This window comes from Mustelus asterias, chromosome 16, assembly GCF_964213995.1.
Source record: "Mustelus asterias chromosome 16, sMusAst1.hap1.1, whole genome shotgun sequence".
NCBI lineage: Eukaryota > Metazoa > Chordata > Chondrichthyes > Carcharhiniformes > Triakidae > Mustelus > Mustelus asterias.
This window is the reverse complement of record NC_135816.1, coordinates 8,904,212-8,911,901: the sequence shown is the minus strand read 5'-3', so window position 1 is coordinate 8,911,901 and position 7,690 is coordinate 8,904,212. Positions and strand designations below refer to the sequence as shown.

At 42.2% G+C, this 7,690-nt stretch overlaps 1 pseudogene; it reads left to right on the top strand.

Annotated features, from left to right (window-relative positions):
- The first annotated feature begins 3,566 nt into the window (after positions 1 to 3,566).
- On the top strand, positions 3,567 to 6,094 carry LOC144505611 (protocadherin gamma-A6 pseudogene; annotated as a pseudogene).
- Positions 6,095 to 7,690: the final 1,596 nt, after the last annotated feature.

Genomic DNA, 7,690 nt, shown 5'->3' with positions numbered 1-7,690 from the left:
TGCCTTATATAACCTCACCATAATACTCCAACTTTTAAACTCGATACTCCGATTTATAAAGGCCAATGTACCAAAGGCACTCTTTAGGACCCTATCCACATGTGACGTCACTTTTAGGGAATTCTGTACCTGTATTCCCAGATCCCTCTGTTGAACTGCACTCTTCAGAGTCTTACCATTTACCCTGTACGTTCTACTTTGGTTTGTCCTTCCAAAGTGCAATATCTCACACTTGTCTGCGTTAAATTCCATTTGCCATTTTTCAGCCCATTTTTCTAGTTGGTCCAGATGCCTCTGCAAGCTTTGAAAACCTTCCTCACTGTCCACTACACCAACAATCTTTGTATCATCAGCAAATTTGCTGATCCAATTTACCACATTATCATCCTGATCATTGATATAGATGACAAACAACAATGGACAAACAACAACCGATCCCTGCAGCACACCATTAGTCATAGGCCTCCACTCAGAGAAGCAATCCTCCACAACCACTCTCTGGCTTCTTCCATTGAGCCAGTGTCTAATCCAATTTACTACCTCCCCATGTATACCCAGCGACTGAACCTTCCTAACTAACCTCCCATGAGGGACCTATTGTCCAATAGGTCCATGTAGGTGATTATGCACCACACCAGTCTCCTCTCACCTTTAGTTATCAAATTCAATCAGCATACTTTTTAAAAGTATTGCTGGGAAGTAATTTGGTTTAGCACTGATGTTAAATTGATCTTAAGTCGCCTTCTAAGACCCAACCTCAGCAAAGACAATGGGATTAGGCCCTTCAAAGCGATTTTTAAAAACTCTGAGGTATTTTTGTCAGAAAAACACTTAAGGTTTAAACTTCCACTGTCCAATCCACAATTGCGCAGTAAAATGAGTTGCACCAAAATCATGCCAATGGTACAGATGGAGAATAGCCTGGCATCAGAGATTATGGAAATCTTTTTAGTCCACTGGGCAGAATGCACAATTCGTAAATTGTAACATAGCTGTATATGTACTTGACCGTTGGTGGGACATTCACCTGATTTTTACGTTTGTGGAGGTGTTAATACATTCACATTAAGTAGCGTGATGTCTCATTTGAATGGTCAATAGATGAATATTCTTCGAGACTACTGAACATTTGCTGTTTGGTACTAGACAGGGTGGTCCCTAGACTGGTATTATGCAAATCGTGAAATGATGAATACTTATAGAAGCTGAACGTTCACAGTGCATGGAGAAGGTAAGAAGACAGAAAACAAAATTCACAGAGGGTGATATTAATCAAACCAGCCAAGTAACAGAAACCCCTGACATTTCATTAGAGGGAATAGTTTCAAGATTCCTATCAGAAATGATTTTAAGCGAGTAACAGTTGTGAAGCGGGAATGAGCGAGCCCGAGGAGTGAAGCTTGAAAGTTTAATTTGAATATCAAATAAAACCAATTCTGCTGTAACAGATAAAATGAATTGCTAATTCCCGTTAAAATTACTTCATATTAGTTTACAGATTTGTTAGTTTAATGCAGAATAATATATTTATTTAAAACCGCTATTTTGGTTCCTGGAATTGAATTTTCAGTAACCTTATTTGGTGTCTCATTCTGGTTATGTTCATGCCCTCTTTATTGTTAGTACATGATTGTCATTGGCTGTAACTAGGCGTAAACTTATCCAGAATCTACAAATTATGATTTGTCACAATAGTTCATAAATAATGAACACATTCAGAATATTCCAGTGTCTGACTCACTCAACATAGTTTGAGTGGGCAACTGGCTGGCACAGTGGTTAGCACTGCTGCCTCACAGCGTCAGAGACCCGGTTTCAATTCCCGGTTTGGGTGACTGTATAGAGTTTGCACATTCTCCCGGGATCTGCGTAGATGCTCCGGTTTCCTCCCACAGCCCGAACTACATGCTGGTTAGGTGCATTGGCCATGCTACATTCACCCTCAGTGTACCCGAACAGGCGCCGGAGTGTGGCGACTAGGGAATTTTCACAGTGGCTTAATTGCAGTGTTAATGTAAGTCAAATGTAACACTAGTAAATCAAGTTAAAAACTTAATATTATAATCAAAATAACCAGCAGGCAATTAGGCAAACGGCATTGGCACGGTCGCACAATGCTGCCTTCGAGTGCCAGGGACGCGAGTTCCATTCCCAGCTTGGGTGACTCTCTTTGGGGCATTTGCACATTCTCCCCGTGTCTGCGTGGGTTTCCTCTGGGTACTCTGGTTCCCTCCCACAGTGACTGTGAGAGGAAACTGTGAGGGTGAGGTTGATTGACCATGTTAAGCTGCTACTTAGTTTTAGAGGGATGTCAGGGGGATTAGTAGGGTAAATATATGGGGTTATGGGATGGGGCCTGAGTGTGATTGTTGTTAGTGCAGACACAACGGGCCAAATGATCTTCTTCTGCACTGTAGGTATTCTATGATTCTATGTGGGTCAGTCACCAACGTCAGAATCATATTGCATTCAGAAGAAAAAGCATTTTCAACACTGCATTGGATAATCCGAGTGTAATTGCGAGATAGAATACCCAGGTTGTCTATCTTAGCACTTGTTTCAGATTGATTAGCGAAGAATATTTCCTCAAATGTTCATTGTTATACACCTGACTTGCACTGCCATGGCGATGATTCACATATCATTTATACTTTATTGCCGTTTTTATCGTCATTTATTCCAAATCTTTATTCTTTCCCAGTATTTCAGATTTCCAAATCGCCTCCTTTTAATTATCATGACAAGGGTAACTGGAGCCAGAAGCCAGCGATACATGGAATATACAAAATTGGCTCACATAATTCACAATTCTTGTAAACTCTTGTTTGGGTAATCGTCTGTTTTATTGGTCAGAAATTTATTGAATTCTAAATAACCTTGAAATGTTGTGCACAAGAATAATTAAGGTTATATTCAAAAGACTTTACAATTTCTGTACCTGGACAGGGGACTCTGGAACACAGAAAGCCGTCAAAACACTCATCATAGTTTGAAAGTAATTAAGAGAAGACAGTCATTAAAACATTGATGTGTATGGATCCTTTTCCTTTGCAAAACAGGATCATCTGGTGATATGCGGAAAAATACGTATGGCGCTGCCGTGACAAATATTGAAATTATTTTGCCGCAGAATATACGCTGAGAAAGCTTCATCATAATGATTCCATTGCATTTGAAATGAGCAGCGATGGCCGATATATAAAGGCTGTTAATTTATGTCGTTGTGTGCGTATTTTAGTTGTACACTGAAAAAGGATAACGGAATTTAAGGCCTTCACATCAGCAACTGTGCAGCTTTAAGAAAAAAGCTGTTGCAATGGTAGGCAGGGACTCAACGTGTCGCTGTGGACCAATGAGAACTCAAATCCAACCAGAGATCTATTGCTCCTCCTCCGGCACAGAACCAGAACAGGAACAGACAGGCAATCATTGCCTGCGTTCATTTTGTGGAAAGGTCTCTGTCCATTCGCTCAGCATTCTGATTTAAGGTGTTTGGTAGATTATGCGATCGCGAAGCGCTTGATCTTAAATAGATTAACAGTTTATATTTTCAAATGCAACAGGCAATGGCAGAGCCGCGAATAACCAACGCCCTAAAATTCAGACAGTTGAATATAATTTTCCTTCTTTTTGCATCGGATCTGGTTTTCGGGAAAATTCATTATTCTATTCACGAAGAAATTAAGTCTGGCGCTTTTGTTGGGAACGTCGCCGAAGATTTGGGATTGAACATTCGGAGGTTGTCAGTTCGAAAGCTCCGACTAACCTCTGCTGATAAAAGGCAGTGTTTGGAGGTGAATTCTGAAACCGGCATTTTATTTGCGAAGGAAAGGATAGATAGAGAGCAGCTGTGTGGGCAAATGCCAACTTGTGTCCTTTCTTTCGAGATCGTGGTGGAAGAGCCTTTGGAGATGTACCGCAGTGAAGTGGAGATTCTTGACATAAATGATAATTCGCCCAGATTCCCGGAGAGTGCCATTCTCTTACAAATGGCCGAAAGCATGGCGCCAGGCTCCAGGTTTCCGCTAGAGAGCGCGCTTGATCCAGACGTGGGGACAAATACAGTCACCAGTTACAACATCAGCCCCAATGAGAACTTCGGTCTAAAAGTGGTGACTGCAGAAGACGGTAGTAAAATTGTCGAGTTGTTGCTGGAGAAACTATTGGACCGCGAACAGCAGTCATCGTTTCAGCTGATGCTGACGGCCACTGACGGAGGGAGCCCTCCCAGGTCTGGCAGCGCTCGGATTCTCATCACTGTGCTGGACAGCAACGACAATGCGCCTGCGTTCGATAGCAATTTCTACAAAGTCAGCCTGATGGAGAATTCACCAAGAGGAACCTTGGTGGTTTCGGTCCATGCCACTGATCCAGACGAAGGTCCGAATGCGGAGGTAACTTATTCTTTCAGTAACGGCGTTTTACAGAAAATACAGAAACTATTTAGTTTGGATCCGCGAACAGGAGAGATTCGGGTTCAAGGCAGAATTGATTATGAAGAAGCAAGCAGTTATTCACTTGATGTTCAAGCTATCGACAATGGTTCACCGTCAAATGCAGGACGTTCCAAAATTCTGATTAATGTAATTGATGTGAATGACAACGCACCTGAGATATTATTAACGTCCTTGTCTCACGTGGTCCCTGAAAATGCTGCTCCCGGGACTGTGACAGCTCTGATCAATGTAATCGATCGCGATTCTGGAATAAACGGAGAGGTGAACTGTGAGATCCCAAAGAACGTTCCCTTTAAATTGCAAACATCTTCGAAGGGTCATTATAAATTAACAACCAGTGACATGTTGGATCGTGAAATCACCTCTCTATACAACATTACAATTTTAGCCAAGGACTCGGGATCCCCTCCGCTGTCAACAAATAAAACCATCCAAATATCTGTCTCTGATATGAATGATAACGCCCCAAGATTTCCTCGCCCCATGGACACAGTGTATGTGATGGAGAATAACGCTCCTGGTGCTTCCATTTTCGCAGTGACTGCCTTCGATCCTGATCTAGATCAGAATTCCTACATCACTTACTCTTTCACAGAAACTCGTATCCAAGATTTGCCATTGTCAAATTACCTCACTCTTAATTCGATGAACGGCACCATTTACGCACTGCGCTCTTTTGACTACGAGCAAGTCAAAAACTTCCAGATTCAAGTGCAAGCCCGAGACGCTGGCGTTCCTCCTCTGAGCAGCAGCGCAACATTGAATGTGATCATCCTGGATCAAAATGACAACGCTCCAGTCATTGTTTCACCTTCAGCACAGAGCGGATCAGCAGCAGTGGAGATTGTGCCTCAGTCAGCGGCTCAGGGCTACTTGGTCACCAAGTTAATCGCAACTGATGCTGATTCTGGTCAGAACGCACGGCTCCACTATCAGGTGCTGAAGGCCACTGATCCCAGTTTGTTCAGCGTGGGGCTGAACTCTGGAGAAATCAGAACAGCCCGAGGAATTTTGGATCAGGATGCCATCACTCAAACTCTGGTCATCTTGGTGAAGGATAATGGACAGCCGAGTCTCTCCAGCACGGTTACAATCAACTTTTCAATCCTGGCCAATGTTACTGAAATTTACTCGGAAAGTCGCAACTTAGTGACAAATCCTGAATATGACTCTGATATAAATCTTTATTTAATTGTGATTTTAGGTTCAACTTCCTTTATATTTCTTGTAACCATCATTTTGTTGATTGGCATCAAGTGTAAACAGGACAGAAATGCTATTGAAGATTACAGCTCCCCAAGTTGTTGCTATAGGCTGGACGATTCTCATAGTGATTTCCACCCGAGACCGACACTGAAAGAATCTTTAAATTATACTGCGGCTGGAGATATTGTTCGCATGCCAGAAACGCACCATTATGCAGTTTGTCTGTCTCCGGAATCAGCTAAAAGCGATTTTCTGTATTTGAAGCCCTACACACCGCCCCTGTCTCAGGAGCAATGTTAAATTGCAGCATTGTAGCAAGATGGAGTTGTTGGGAAACTTTGTTTAATCCGTCCCTGCCGCGTGAACTGATGAAACGTTCTTCCTTTGAGGATCTCTATTGTGCAAATAAAGGATCGTTCTTATGTCACAACTGTCAGTGTTATTAATCAAACTTCATGATGCAAAATCTAAGATTCCATGATACTACTGCGATGCGTCTGGATCTGGTATGATTTAGCTCAGAAGGGAATCCGGCAGACCAGTTATTCCCTCAGCTACACAATTGGCTTCGTTGCAAGGTCAGCTCACAATTGACGTTGGGGCATTGGTACCTAAATGCATGTGGAGAATTTCGTTTTACGGTTTGCTATTCTAAATGCCAACACAAGCGATTAAAAGGCTCTTACTCCCTCATGACATTGGAAAGTGACATTGCTGAAACTTTAAAAGTTCATAATTGGCCGAATGGATACTTATGGTGACTTGATGCTGCCCTGAGCTGTTTAACAATGACACAAAAATTGGCGGAAAACGAGCAAATTATAACTTATTACTGTGATAAAGTATCACATATTTTGCTCTCCGGCAAATATTTGTGTAATAACATAGATTAGAAATAAGTTTCGAAAAAAAGACTGCCGAGAAATTGATGAGATTTCAGATAAAGCTCGGCACAACATCGTGGGCCGAAGGGCCTGTTCTGTGCTGTACTGTTCTATGTTCTAGAAGCATAGAAATATAAAACATCAGAGCGGAATGAAGCCATTCGACTCTTCGAGCCTGCTCCGCCATTTAGTATGATCATGGCTGATCATTCAGCTCAATAATTTATTCCCGCATTCCCGCATATCCTTTGATGTACGTTGCTCTAAGAGCTATGTCTAATTCCTTCAAAACAGACAATGTTTTGGTCTCAACTGCTTTCTGTGGTAGTGAATTTTACAGGCTCATCAGACTCACTGGGTAAAGATATTTCTCCCCATCGCAGTCCGTATTCTTGGACTGTGTCCCCTTGTTCTGGACACCCCCGCAACCTGCAACATCTTGCCTACATCTTTCTTGTCTAGTCCTGTTAGAATTTTATAGGATTCTATGATATCCCCCTCATTCTTCTAAACTCCACCGAATATAGTCCGAAAGCCTTAATCTCCCCTTACATATCAGAACCGCCGTGCCAGGAATCAGTCTGGTGAACCTTCTCTGCACTCCTTCAATAGCAAGAACATCTTTCCTCAGATAAATAAACCAAAACTGCACACAATATTTAGGATGCGGCCTCACCAATGTCCTGTATTATTGCAGCAGGACATTCCTTTCCTGTACTCGAATCTTTTCGCTGTGAAGGCTACCATTTGCCTTCTTTACCGCTCACTGCATCTGAATGCCTACTTTCAGTGACTGGTATACATACAAGAGCATCCAGGTCACTTTGCACATTCCCCTCTCTCAATGTATAGCCATTCAAATAACAATCTGCATTCCTGTTTTTGCTGCCAAGGTGGATAACCGCACATTTATCCACATTATACTCCATCTGCCATGCATTTGTCTCACGCAACTTGCCCAAATCACACTGAAAGTTCTCTGTGTCCTCCACCCAGCTTTGTGTCATGTGCAAATTTAGAGATATTATACTTAATTCACTCGTGTACATCATTAATATATATTGTGAATAGCTGAGATCCTAGCACTACTCCCTGTGGTATCCCACTTGTCACTGTCCGCCATTTCGCAAGGACCAGTTCATC